This window comes from Medicago sativa, chromosome 8, assembly GCF_051527215.1.
Source record: "Medicago sativa cultivar Bolivia chromosome 8, Bolivia_mono, whole genome shotgun sequence".
In the NCBI taxonomy this organism is placed as follows: Eukaryota; Viridiplantae; Streptophyta; class Magnoliopsida; order Fabales; family Fabaceae; genus Medicago; species Medicago sativa.
The window spans coordinates 25372987-25386662 of record NC_140756.1 but is presented as its reverse complement, the minus strand read 5'-3'; the positions used below and the strand labels follow the sequence as shown (position 1 = coordinate 25386662).

General features: G+C 31.0%; 2 long non-coding RNA genes across 2 annotated transcripts in view; one reads left to right on the top strand and one right to left on the bottom strand.

Moving 5' to 3' along the window:
- The first annotated feature begins 634 nt into the window (after positions 1–634).
- On the top strand, positions 635–3108 carry LOC146897876 (uncharacterized). Its single transcript, XR_015021285.1, has 4 exons — positions 635–969; positions 1064–1271; positions 2333–2438; positions 2968–3108. It is a non-coding gene; the product is annotated as an uncharacterized LOC146897876 (long non-coding RNA).
- A 7633-nt stretch (positions 3109–10741) lies between these two features.
- LOC146897872 (uncharacterized) overlaps positions 10742–13676 on the bottom strand; it is a 41243-nt gene continuing 38308 nt past the window's right edge. The window contains exon 2 of the long non-coding RNA XR_015021284.1: positions 10742–11005. This is a non-coding gene — a long non-coding RNA (uncharacterized LOC146897872). The remainder of the gene's footprint in view (positions 11006–13676) is intronic.

Genomic DNA, 13676 nt, shown 5'->3' with positions numbered 1-13676 from the left:
AATCAAAACCAAAAAGATAAATATAGTTTGTTACGGTTTGAGAAACCCAAAAATTTATAGCTATAATTTTAATCAAAACCAAAATTTCATCAAAAAAACATCGTTCATAATTTACATGCATCACCAGAATAAAAAAAAAAAGGCGTGCAGACGGGCACAAATTTCTTGTTTGAGCACCAGTAAAAAAAATTGTTCGTACAAAATTTAGTTGGTCTCGTTAAAAAAGATAAGAATTTTACACCAAAAAACAATCTATAATAATGTTATATTGTTGGTGTGATTAAACAATATAAGTATTAATCTTATATTTGTGATATTGTTTGGTAATTGAAAAAGATAAACATAGTTTTTACAATTTGAAAGACACAAAAAATTATAGATATAACACTTTAATGAAAACCAAAACTTATTTAAAAAAATTATCGTTCATACTTTACATGCATTACCGCAATAAAATAAGCATGAAGACGGGCACGAAGTGCTTGTCAGAACGCTACTAGAAAATAATGCGTATAAGAAATTTTGTTGAACATTCTAGAATGCTTTGAAAAATATGAAAAATAATTAAGGCAGGTCCATTTAACATGTGGCCTGTATAAGGTTATATAGTTTTTTTTTGAAGAGGGTCATATAGTTTTTTCAAAGTCCATATTTAAATGGAGCTTTTTAGCCCAGTCCGATAAAGTCTAATGTTAGGGCCGGCCCTAAACAGGTCGGGTAGGGTAACCCATCTTCACACTTATATATAATAGATTGATGTACAGGTTTTGAACAAGAACCCTTCTAGCCAGCTGCAGCCGCAGCTACCCATCAACACTTTGTTCCCCTTCTTACACCAGCTGCATCTAATCATTTTCACATCTTAGAAGCTTGTGAGTAGAAAGAAGATTACTTGTTACATTCACTATCATCTCAAATCAAACGAACCAAATACTTCAATTTGTGAGCATGGAGTTTAACTACATAAAGGTATGCAATATCTTGACTTCTACAATAGATCTGATTTCATTTTTCTCTTGTCTCTGGTTCTAATTTATACTAAACTGTAATTTCCTTGCTGCAGCTTCATTGGATAGATCTGATGCTATTCCTTGATCATGATGATTTTATTTTCTTGTCGTCATCTATGATCTACTTTCTTTGGTGGTTTATTGGTGATGACATCGTTTTATTTTTCTATTTCAATTTCGACTCGAGTGTGATTTCTTTGATTAAAAAAGTGAGAAATTCCAACATAATGAACTGTTCAAAAGGATGGCTGCATAAACAAGGTATTCGAAAATATACTTTAGATTTTTTGTTTATGCTTAGGGTTAAATCATCGAATTCTACTTTCATTTTTATATTTTTTTTTTTTTAAATTGATCATGTGTGTAGACACTCAATGCATCTGCCATTTAAGTCTTTTTACCACCGAGAATTCAACACTATTAATTATTGGAACTTAAGAGAAAACCTAGATACCCAATGCGTTGAAGCCTAATCAATTCAAGCAGGCAAATAAGTACACGATCTTAGTACAATTTTATTTTGTTTTCTAATTGGATGATTCAATATATCGTAACATAAACAACTTGATTTATTATAGAAACATTGCAATATTTTTCTCTGTTAAATTGTCGTTTAAAGAATGTGATGTCTAGAATTGATGCATTTGTCAATCATGCCACAGGATAAAAGCTTGTGCGAATTTCCCTTGTTTTAAAGCTTTTCCAAGAGATTGCCTTTAAATTATAGGTATGCGTTGTGAGTTTTGAAGTGAGTAAAGTAATATAAGGATAATAACAGATTTATTTACAAATGTGAGAATGATATAGACAAGAGAAACAAATTTGAGAGTTATAAATATGTTTCATGGAAGTATTAAATGGTTTTGTTGAATGCTTTATTAAGTTTCTTGCATTGGATGTGTAATATTTTAAATATATTTAATGGAAGTATCAAATGATTTTGTTGAAAGCTTCATGAAGTTTCAATGGGACTTTGGATCTCCACCACTCATAATTTAGTTGAATCCATTTTTTTGTCTCTCTTACTAATGGCTGATGTGCTGTATATGACAACTACGTCCTTGAGTTTAGTCTCTTACCATCCTTTCAAATAGTATTTTTAATTATTTATCAAAATAAATAAATTATCCTCTTGTTGATTTATCGTAGTGGAAATATTTTCAGTAGCGATTCTACTTTATTTCTCAGCCGTATTGAGCAAATTACTATTAGTATTCATGCAGAAAGAAAGGAATTTAAATACATTTTTGATTACTCTCCTCCAATGTATCCTTTTTCTATGAATGTCTATCACTTGACTGTGTTGTAATTTTCTTCTGCAGTCTTACTATTGTCCAGATACCGAGCAATACTTCAACACACATCGCAGGCTCATACAATATATATGTAACCTATGCTAAGAAAAATCGGGTTGGTGCCTACGGACCGGTGAGTTGAATTTCATTTTTCCTGAATAATCACATCAATTTTGTGAATGTTCCTTGCATTTTCGACATGTAATATTTTAAATGTGTTTCATGTAAGTATCAAACGGTTTTGTGGACTGCGTTATTAAGTTTAAATGTGGTTACTGACACTGTACTGTTAGAGATGAAGAGTGCGACAAATTCTTGGGACTTTGGATCGTCTCACTCATTGCATAATTTAGTTATGTTAATCCTCTTATTTTTTTGACTATGATTAATATGTCGCATATGACAACCATGTTTTCTACTTCAAGTTTAATTTTTTCAGTTGGAATCTGTAATACCTTACTTTATATCTGTTTATTAGATTAGATACTAATTTATCGTTTTTCAACATGTGTAATTGATTGCCATAAGGTTTATAAGCTCCCTTTATGAAGATTTGTTCCTGCACATGCTACCCTCCTGAAAGTTTCTGCTGTTATGGTTTTGAGTTATAAGTTATCTGCGACAATCAAAAATTTTTATCTTATGTTTCTTTCTATTTTCAGATCACAAGATTGGAATCTCGCCGCATCAGTTTTCCGTTTTCATCGCCGACGAAAACAGTGACTGGAAAATTCCTTTCCCCGCCAAGGTCAACATCCCCGCAGTGGCGTGTGACGATGGCGCGTATGCTTGTTATGTGAAGCGGTGTGGGAGTTATAAGAAGGCTTTGGTGAAGAAGAATAAGAACTTGTTGGAGACAAAAATGCTTCAATGCCGTGACGGTGGTTCCCGGCCGGTGTCTGCGGCGGAAGTTTTGGTTTTTGAACGTGGTGAAATGGAGAGAAGGATGCTGAAGTTTAAGATGGAAAGAGAGGCGTTTTGTACAGAGACACTGATAAAAAGGTTATAAGGCCACCTTACATAGAGAGTCGTGTACACAAAGAAGGACATTAGAAATTAACCTCAATTCCCCCCACGCAAACCACCACATTATCTTTCCCAACATCAACATCATCTCCTCTACATACAATTTTTCGGGTTTCAACTCAACTCGTAAAAAAGACAAGTTACAATATCCATGGTTGATTTTCCATTTTGGGACCCAAAGATTGCACCTGGAACGTTGGTTAAGACATATAAATCATGGGACCCAAATATCAACATTCAAAGACATTCAAGAAGTTCAAAAGGATGGCTCCATAAGAACATTCTAGTAATGACATTCAAGATTTTGATATTTATTAATATTGATCTTGGCTCGAGTTAACTTTAACATGGTTTGTGATTCAGTTTATTTGATTTTACAAATTCAAATTATGCTTCTGATATTGATTTTTTTCTTCGAATTGGCTAGTAAATGTATGTTTGCTAATTAAGTGCAGATAAATCTGATCTGCTTGTTTCAACTGAAAATATATATCACAAAAAGATTGGTGTGGCCATAGCGTGGAAATAAAATCATTTTATACCTTACTTTATATTAGTATATTAGATGCTTATTTATTGTTTTTAATCTTGTGGAGTTGATTTCCATACAGGTATATAAATTCCCTTTGTGAAGATTTGTTCCGTACACATGGTACCATCCCGAAAGTTTCTACTGTTATGGTTTTGAGCTAAAGTTATCTGCGACAACCTGAAATGTTAATCTTATGTTTCTTTCTACTTCCAGATGTTAAGAATGATAAAAAATAAAAAAAGATGAAGAAAGTCTATCTGAGGGAGAAGAAAGTCCACAAGATGGATGTTTTAGAAAACAACATGTTTATTAAAACACAAGTGTCATGTACAAGTTGTGCAGAGACATTAACAAAAGTGTTATAAAGTCACCAAAAACAATCAAAGTGTTATACAGCAAGAAGGACATTAACAATTATGCTTCTGATATTGTTCTATTTTTCGAATTGGCTAGTAAATGTCATGTTTGCTAATTAGGTATTGAAAAATCTGATCAACTTTTTCAACTGTAAATACATAACACATAAGGAGTAGTGTGGCCATAGCGAGAGAAATTATTATTTTTTTAAATGTGAAGTGTTGTTAAATAATGGTTATAGTAATTGTGAAACTCTATTCGATGCAATTGCAATCCTTGTCTTTATTCATTATCTTTGTTCATATTGCCTTTTATATATTGATAATGTATGAATTAAACCCAAATATCAATTGACTATTAGCCTTAGATGTTGAATTCAATCTATTATAATGTTCAATCTAACAGGTCACTTTTGAGATAATGGATTGTTGGGTTGTGATTAAGAAATTAACGTTTATAAAGCCTTTGACGGGGACAAACTCACGGAAGAGTTTAGGGTGTTATAATCGGAGAAGAGAGTTCAGAATCAAGAGATTGACGTACGAGAGCTATTTTGTTATATTATCGTGAAACAAGGAGAATAATTGTTGAGAATATGTGCAAATTACCGAACAACTTGAAACAGATGATTCAACAAACCTAAATTATTTCAACAAGGTAATTGTGATATTATATATTTAGGATTTCTATCCTTTTGAAATTATGTTAAAAGATTTATAAGAAATAAATAGTGCTCTTATTCTTATATTCCAATGTGCAGTGCTACTGTGGTGTTTTCTGATTCTTATATTGAATTGAGCCAAATGGATGTTTCTACCAAAGGGTTGTAGGCAAACACTTTAATGCTTTTATATGGAGGTAAAAACTGATATGGAGGTGCAAACATTATGGTTCAAAATGAGTGAAGAGCTGATAATGATAAAGGCCAGAAAGGTGTCTTTGAGCTAGATAGTAACAATCAAGGTTATCAAAATCGGGACTTTACTTCAAGTCGAAAGGGAGTGGCAAAATCGGGACTCGTAAAATCGCAATCAAAATCGACGGATTTTACTCAAGGACTTTTGTAGAATCGATGTAGGATAGCAGAGTCGGGACTCGTAAAATCGCAATCAAAATCGAGGATTCAACCAAAACAAAAATAATGTTAAATATATGTTATAAATTGCATATGGTCATAAATGTCTAAAGTTCAAAGTCCACAAAATACATATACATAAATGTCGGAGAAGTGAAGGAATGAAAATTTTTGGCCTTTCGGGTATTTATAGAACGGGTCATGGATTCAAACTGGGTCAATTTACGAACCAGGTCAAAAATTGACCCTTATCAAAAAAAATGAACAAAATCCTTCAAAATCCATCAAAATCCTGCGATTTTGAATGGATTTCACGATTTTGTTCGATTTTGTGCGATTTTGATAGGATTTTGCCTGTTTTTGGGACTTTGCTATGGATTTGAGTCGTTGAAGCTACGCAAAGTTGCAAAAACCAGGATTTTGAGACTTAAGTCAGGTTTTTGATAACAATGGTAACAATAATAGAAAAGAGCCGACATGGTCAAAAACGGATTTGGAGGTGCAAACATTGATTGACGACATGGTCAAAAATAAGTAAAGAGCCGATAATGCTAGAGGCAATGAAAGCCCTTTGTAAGAATGCACTTCTGGCAGGCCATAACACGATGGCTAAACAAATGGAAGCCCTTATGTAAGAAACATCAAGTTGTAAGTGTTGCACAGAGACAAGGACGACATGTTCAAAAAGTCCAAGTCATGAGGTTTGTTTTCATGGTGAAGGTCATGCAAATGGGGAAATTGTTCCAAAGGAGGAAGTGAACTATCTGGGGAATTTCTAGAAAGGAAATGGCCTTTATCAAAAACCTACAACCTGGATGGAATCACCATCTGATAGGATTCGGTTATGATTTTCTTAGGATCATAAATTTACAAGACTTATTTATAATTATAATAATAATAATAATAATAATAATAATAATAATAATAATAATAATAATAATAATAATAAATAGTGCTTATAAGAAGAAGAAAATAGTGTTTATTCCTTATATTGCATTGTGTAGTGTTACCGAGGTGTTTTCTGGTTCTTATATTAAGGTACTGTTTGGCCCAGATTTTGAAGAACTTATCTTCTCCTTAGAAGGTGAAGTTGGGCCAAACACAATTTAGACTAAGCTCCTTAATTAAAAAGTAACTTTTTAATATAGAAGAAAAATAAGGAAAAAGAACTTTAAAAAGAAGGAGATGAAAGCTACTTCTACAAGCCTCGTCTAACTTATTTTCCATACTCTCCTCTTCGATTCCCGTGAGGAAACCTTTTATGTTTTTTTATTTTTATTTTTATTTTTATTTTTTCTTTCGTACGACGTGTGCTCCTCTATTGCTATGTATTATTTTTTTGTTTTAACAATATATCATTTGGTTGATATATTGCTATAATTTGTTTATCTTAAAATTGGCTATCTTTTGTTAACCATGTTCACAAATTGGTTATAAAAAAAACCTATTCACAATTTGGTACTGTTACTTTGTTTTTGAAAAATGATATACTAGTACTTAAATAATATTTTTCTCATGAGATCACTCTAGCACTTGCTCTTTGAAAGAAAAAATACCTCGTAAATTTAAAGGTTCATTATTTATATATGTTTAATCAATAATTATTTTTATTCAGGCCTTTTGATATAATTTACATTCTCGTTAAATGATTTCTCTTTTGTAAAATATTGCATTGAATATTTGAATATAAATATTTATAGGTTTTTAAATTTTATAACATATAATATATAGATTTAAAAATATTTTTTTCTTTTATTTTAAAAAAACTTAATCGTTAAATCCTAAGGCTTTTTCATCCATAAAAGAAAAAACATCGTAATTTTTTTATTGTTTATGAAATATCTTCAAAAATTACTTAATATGACAATGGGTGTGTGTGTATACGAATCACGTCTTTAAATATAATATTTTTAATTTAGTTTTTCTTTGCAAAATTATTTATTGATTATAACTTAGAATAAAATAAGACTTTCTTAAAATAAATTCATTTTATTTGAAAATATTATCAAACACTTTAAAAAAAAAATTACGTCTTTAAATATAATATCTTTAATTTAGTTTTTCATTGAAAAATTATTTATTGATTATAACTTAGAATAAAATAAGACTTTCTTAAAATAAATTCATTTTATTTGAAAATATTATCAAACACTTCAAAAAATATTTTAAAATAAAGAACAATATTTACCAAACAACTTTAAATTTATTTTTAAAGCTCTTATTGTTGACTTTAAGTTTAAAGTAACTTTTATGCTAAAAATAAGTCAGGCCAAACGGTACCTAAATTGCCACAAATGGAAGTTTTTGCTGAAAGGTTGAAAGGAAAACACCGGAGTGTTTTTAGATGTCTCAGCTGCAAGTAGAATGGTGCAAACGTTTATTGAAAACATGGAACAAAATGAGTAAAGAGGCAAGAAAGGTATCTTTGAGCTAGATAGTAATAATAATAATAGATAATTTGTTGGTGGACACAAAAATTTGAACAATTAATTTGATAAAAAATAAAATAAAATTTATATTATTAAAAAAAGTGCTTAATATTTAATTATTGTTATTTTTACTTTTTTTGTGTGACAAATGGAATGTTCAAATCTTTATATTCATGCAATTACTAGAGCTGTCAAAATAGGCTTACTCATAATGGTCGGCCTGCCAACCCGAATAAAATGTAGCTTTGGGCCTTAATATTCTATCTAGAATGTTTTCCTAGCTTTACTTGTACGAGAGATTTCTTGAATGGCCATATATATATATATATATATATATATATATATATATATATATATATATATATATATATATATATATATAGGGGTTGTTAACTTGCACCCACCTAAAAACAAAGGTGCAAGTTAACAAGCTACACCTACTAGTTCTTTACCAAATTACCCACTACTATCCTTTTAAAATATGTTTTAAGTAAAGTATAAACTTGTAAATTTGCTTTTATTTTATTTCTTAAACAAACAAAATATTGCTACCTCACTGTACATTTTTTTTTAAGGATGTTTTGTACATGTTCTAAAGCCATGACTATTAACAAAAACAAAAAACAATCATGTAATTAACTAAATTACAATACTATCCTTCCATTTAAAGTCATTTAGAATAGTGATATTTAGGTTATTTGGTAAAGAACTAGTAGGTGTAGCTTCTTAACTTGCACCTTAGTGTTTTTGGGTGGGTGCAAGTTAACAGCCCCCATATATATATATATATATATATATATATATATATATATATATATATATATATATATATATATATATATATATATATATATATATATATATATATATATATATAACACACACATAGGTTCTGTTTGTGTTGCAATTTTGGTGATATATAAGTGGAGTATCATATTTAGTGGAGATATTTCTTGTTGTACAAGCATTGTAATATTTCTGGTCTAATGTTTTTTGGTTTTATTTGTTGGGCCATGGCAGTTTTAGTATTTTCTGTTTCTAACAAAGCATAATAAGGAGCTGTCCTTGTTTGTGGTTAGAGTCTGGTTTAAGTCATAAGGATCTTTTTCTTATTGTCTTTTTTCTTTTTGCCGTAGGATATGTCAAGACAAATTTTTGAAGGTTCAGTATTATGATCCTTTACCTAGATTGAAGGCATGCTTGTATGATCCTTCATTATCTTTTTATTGTATACTAAAAAGAAGATTAATGAAGGCATGCAGAGTCAGAGACTTTTTTGTATTTAATCCTGAGTCGAGAATCTTTGTGACAGCGATGTGCAGAGTCAGGGTCTAAAGTGACTATTTGCTCATAATAAATTAGTAACATTTATAAAACACTAAAATTTTACCTTTCTCTAACCACACAATAATTTTATTTGATGAAATAAATTACAAGACAATTGAATGCACATCTGGCTCCTCTAAAGTGATGAACTCACTTGAGAGTTTAAAGTTGACAATATCAACCGTTGATAGATAATTTAAAGGTAGTTATTGTAGGTATATTATAACAAACAATGAGTTTGTTGCAATAACAACCCTTGAAATAAATATTCAATTTTTATGAATTGTAAGACTTAAGAAGATCGTAACCGCTTTAAGATAGAAACTGGTAAACTTGAATGAAGTTGTGTCACGCCAAAACTTTCATGCTTTAATTTTATTTTTAGTTTTGTTTTTTAAATTATATTTCTTTGGATAAATCAATATTATATGTAATGAGATACCATATATAAAGGAAATATGAGGTTTTAGTCTAGCTTTTATTCTTTCAATTACACCCGTAAGTAAATTTTTCTATATAATTTTATTTGTTGGTGTCATTACAAAACATAAGAATTTTACACTAAAAAAAATCTATAATAATACTATATTGTTAGTGTGATTAAAAAGTATAAGTATTTATATTTGCTATATGGTTTGGTAATTGAAAAAGATAAAAGTAGTTTTTACAATTTGAAAGGCACAAAAAATTATAGATATAACTTTAATCAAAACAAAAAATTTATTAAAAAAATTATCGTTCATAATATACATGCATTACCGCAATAAAAAAGCGTGAAGACGGGCAAGAAGTGCTTGTCTGAACGCAAGAAGAAAATAATGCGCATAAGAAATTTTGTTGAACATCCTAGTCTACAATGTTTTGAAAAATATGAAAATAATTAAGGCAGGTCTATTTAACCTATGGCATGTATAGGGTCATATAGTTTTTTTTTTTTTTTGAAAAGGGTCATATAGTTTTTTTAAGATCCATATGTAAATGAAGCTTTATAGCCCAACCCGATAAAGTCTAATGTCTGTTAGGGTCGGCCCTAAACAGGTCGGGTAGGGTAACCCATCTTCACACCTATACATAATAGATTGATGAATAGGTTTTGAAAAGGAACCCTCTTTGCCTGCTGCAGCCGCATCTACCCACCAACAATTTGTTCCCCTCCTTCCACCAGCCGCATCTAATCATTTTCACATCTTAGAAGCTTGTGAGTAGAAAGAAGATTACTTGTTAAATTCACTATCATCTCAAATCAAACGAACCAAATACTGCAATTTGTAAGCTTGGAGTTTAACTACATATAGGTCTGCAATATTTTTACTTCTTCATTAGATCTGATTTCATTTTCCTCTTCCCTGTGGTTCTAATTTATACTAAACTGTAATTTCCTTTCTGCAGCTTCATTGGAGAGATCTGATGTTATTCCTTGATAATGATGATTTTAATTTCTTGTCGTCATCTACAATCTGCTTTCTTTGGTGGTTTATTGGTGACGACATCGTTTTCTTTTTCTATGCCAACTTCGACTCGAGTGTGATTTCTTTGATTAAAAAAGTGAGAAACTCCAACATAATGGGCTGTTCAAAAGGATGGTGGTATAAACACGGTATTCGAAAATATACTTTAGATTTTCTGTTTATGTTTAGGGTTAAATGATCGAATTCTACATTCATTTTTATATTTATTGATATTGTAACCAATGCATCTGCTTATAGATTTTGCTACTCGCATCCATGGAGGTTGACTGGTCTAAACTCCCAACGGTACTTCTGAATCTGATATCACAACGAATCTACGATGAAGTCAATCTCATTTTATGTCGATCAGTTTGTTCGACATGGCGCTCTTGCTCAATCCCCAATCATCATCAAATTTTACCCTTCAAGTACCCACTCCTCAAATTACAAGTTTTTACTGACCCGAACGACATTGATACCATCAACAACACCACATCATTTTGGTACCTCTCCAAACAAAATATATTCATCATCAACATGTACCCTAAAAAGGTTGTTGCTGCTATGTGCCATGGAAAAAAGCCTCTCATTGTTGGCGCGTTAGCCTCTCCCCCATATTCGGTACTTTTCAAATTCGGAGATGAGAACTGGAAGGTGATCCCTGACATGTCAGCGAATTTTGGAGACATATACCTTTTTAAAGGGCGGCCTTACGCAGTTGACAAAATTATAGTATATTTTACCACTCAATGTTTCTGCTATTCAAGTCTTTTTACCACTGACAGTGTAAGAGAAAACCTAGGTACACATTGTCTTGATGCCTAATCAATTCAAGCAGGCGAATAAGTACACGATCTTAGTACAATTTAATTTTGTTTTCCAAATGGATGATTCAATATTTTGTAACATAAACAACTTGATTTATTCTTGAGATATTGCAATCTTTTTCTCTCTTAAATTGTAGTTTAAAGAATGAGATGTCTAGAAATTGATGCATTTGTCAATCATGCCACATGATAAAAACTTGTGCGAATTTCCCCTGTTTTAATTATTTTCCAAGAGATTGCATTTAATTTATAGGTATGCGTTGTGGGTTTTGAAGTGAGTAAAGTAATTTGGGAATAATTACAGATTTATTTACAAATCTGAGAATGATATAGACAAGAGAATCAAATTTGAGAATTATAAATGTGTTTTATTGAAGTATTGAATGGTTTTTTTTTTTGAAATTAAGTATTGAATGGTTTTGTTAAATGCTTATTAAGTTTCTTGCATTGGATGTGTAATATTTAAAATATATTTGATGGAAATACATGCAAACTTGCCTCAATTTGTGGAATCAGGGTGTCCTCTTTATTGATAACTCACAAACGAGATGAGCCGCTTGATATATGAATTTTTATTATGTATGAAAATGATATATGATTGTGTTTATTACGTATCTTTGATGTTTTAGTCTTAGCTAAGCATTTCTATATTCATTTGTAAAGAAACTAAATAACTTTGTTGAATTTTAATTCACTATGGTTTTCTGTTGTTTACATTTTCTGTTAATTTTTGCTTTGTGGAGGATTTCTTTCCATTTTAATCGAATTAAGCAAAATTATTTGAAGCAGCACTTTTACTCGGTACCTTTGACATAGAAAAAATGAAATGATTTTTTGAATACTCTCCACCAATGGATCTTTTTTCTATGAATGTCTATAAGTTACACAGCAGCATCAACAAAGGGAGCAAATACTCTCCACCACCGAGAAGCATACCACAGACACTCTACACCACTACCTTCAAACAAGGTTCCCAATCCACTTCCGTATTTTTCCATGAACACTACTTTCCATATAGGATAATTGGTTTCTAACAACCGCCATCGCCATTTTACCAATAAAAATTCAAATTAACTACCATAACATCTCACACACCTAATCCTCTATGTATTACTTTACAAATGAGCCATGATTCATTTTGATTTGTTAGCAAAAAACAAATGATTCATGCTTCCCGCACGATACAAGATTCCTCCTCAACTTTTTCGAAAATACTCTTTCAATTTGCCACCACCGGTAGCCCCGAATACTTAAAAGGTAAATCGGGTTCACAACAATTCATAAAATTACATGCCATACTTATGAGCTCTCTTGATACATTAACCCCAATCAAACAACTTTTGAAAAAATTGACCTTCGAACCATATGCCATCTCAAACCTTCTTAATAATACATTTACAAAGAGAGTTATCCACTTTGCTTCACTTATACAAAGAGTATCACTTGCATATTGAAGATGCGATATCTCCATCCCTTTCGATCTAAACTTAAACACCTTGCACATATTTAGATTCACCACATTTATCATCTACCCACTATATCCCTCCGCCACAAGAAGAAAAAACAAAGGAGAGGATCTCCTTACTTTAATTCTCTTTAAAAGAAGCTTATAGAAGCTCCGTAGCAAAGAATTGGACGAAAGTCCATCAATTACAAAAGAGAGACGAACTTTTTGCCCGTTCAATGCATAGTTATATACTAAACAAAATCAAGAAAAAAAATGTCCAATTTTTATGAATTGTAAAACTTATGAAGATTGTAACCACTTTAAGATGGAAGCTGGTAAACTTGAATGAAGTTGTGTCACGTCAAAACATTTATGTTTTTTTTTTTATTTTCAGTTTTGTTTTTTTATTATGTTGTGCTTTAATTATACCCCTCACTACTAAAAAAACGCGAATTAGAGACGGATTTTAGGGAGGGACAAAATTCCCTAACTAATTGTGACGGAATTAGGGACGGATTTTAGTATTAAATACAAATATTTAATTGCCAATTATTAGTGAGGGAATGGTTTAAACATCCCTCACAAAATATCCCTCACAAAACATCCGTCACTAAATCCCTTGCAAAATTGATGAGTTAAATGTTTGTTAAGGAATTTGTCATGGAACTGAGCCCTCTCTAACGATTCCCTCACTAAAATCGTCACTTATGTCAATTATATAGTTGGTGAGGCAATTAATCCCTCACAAACAATTAATGAGAAAAGTGAATTATTCCCCCCAATTGTTTCACGTTTTGGCTTTCCCTCTCTTATACTAAAATATTCCCCCTCTTTTTTTTTCACAAACCCTAAAATAACATTTTTCCCCAAAATTTGGCTCCAAGTTTTGAACCCAAAATTAGAA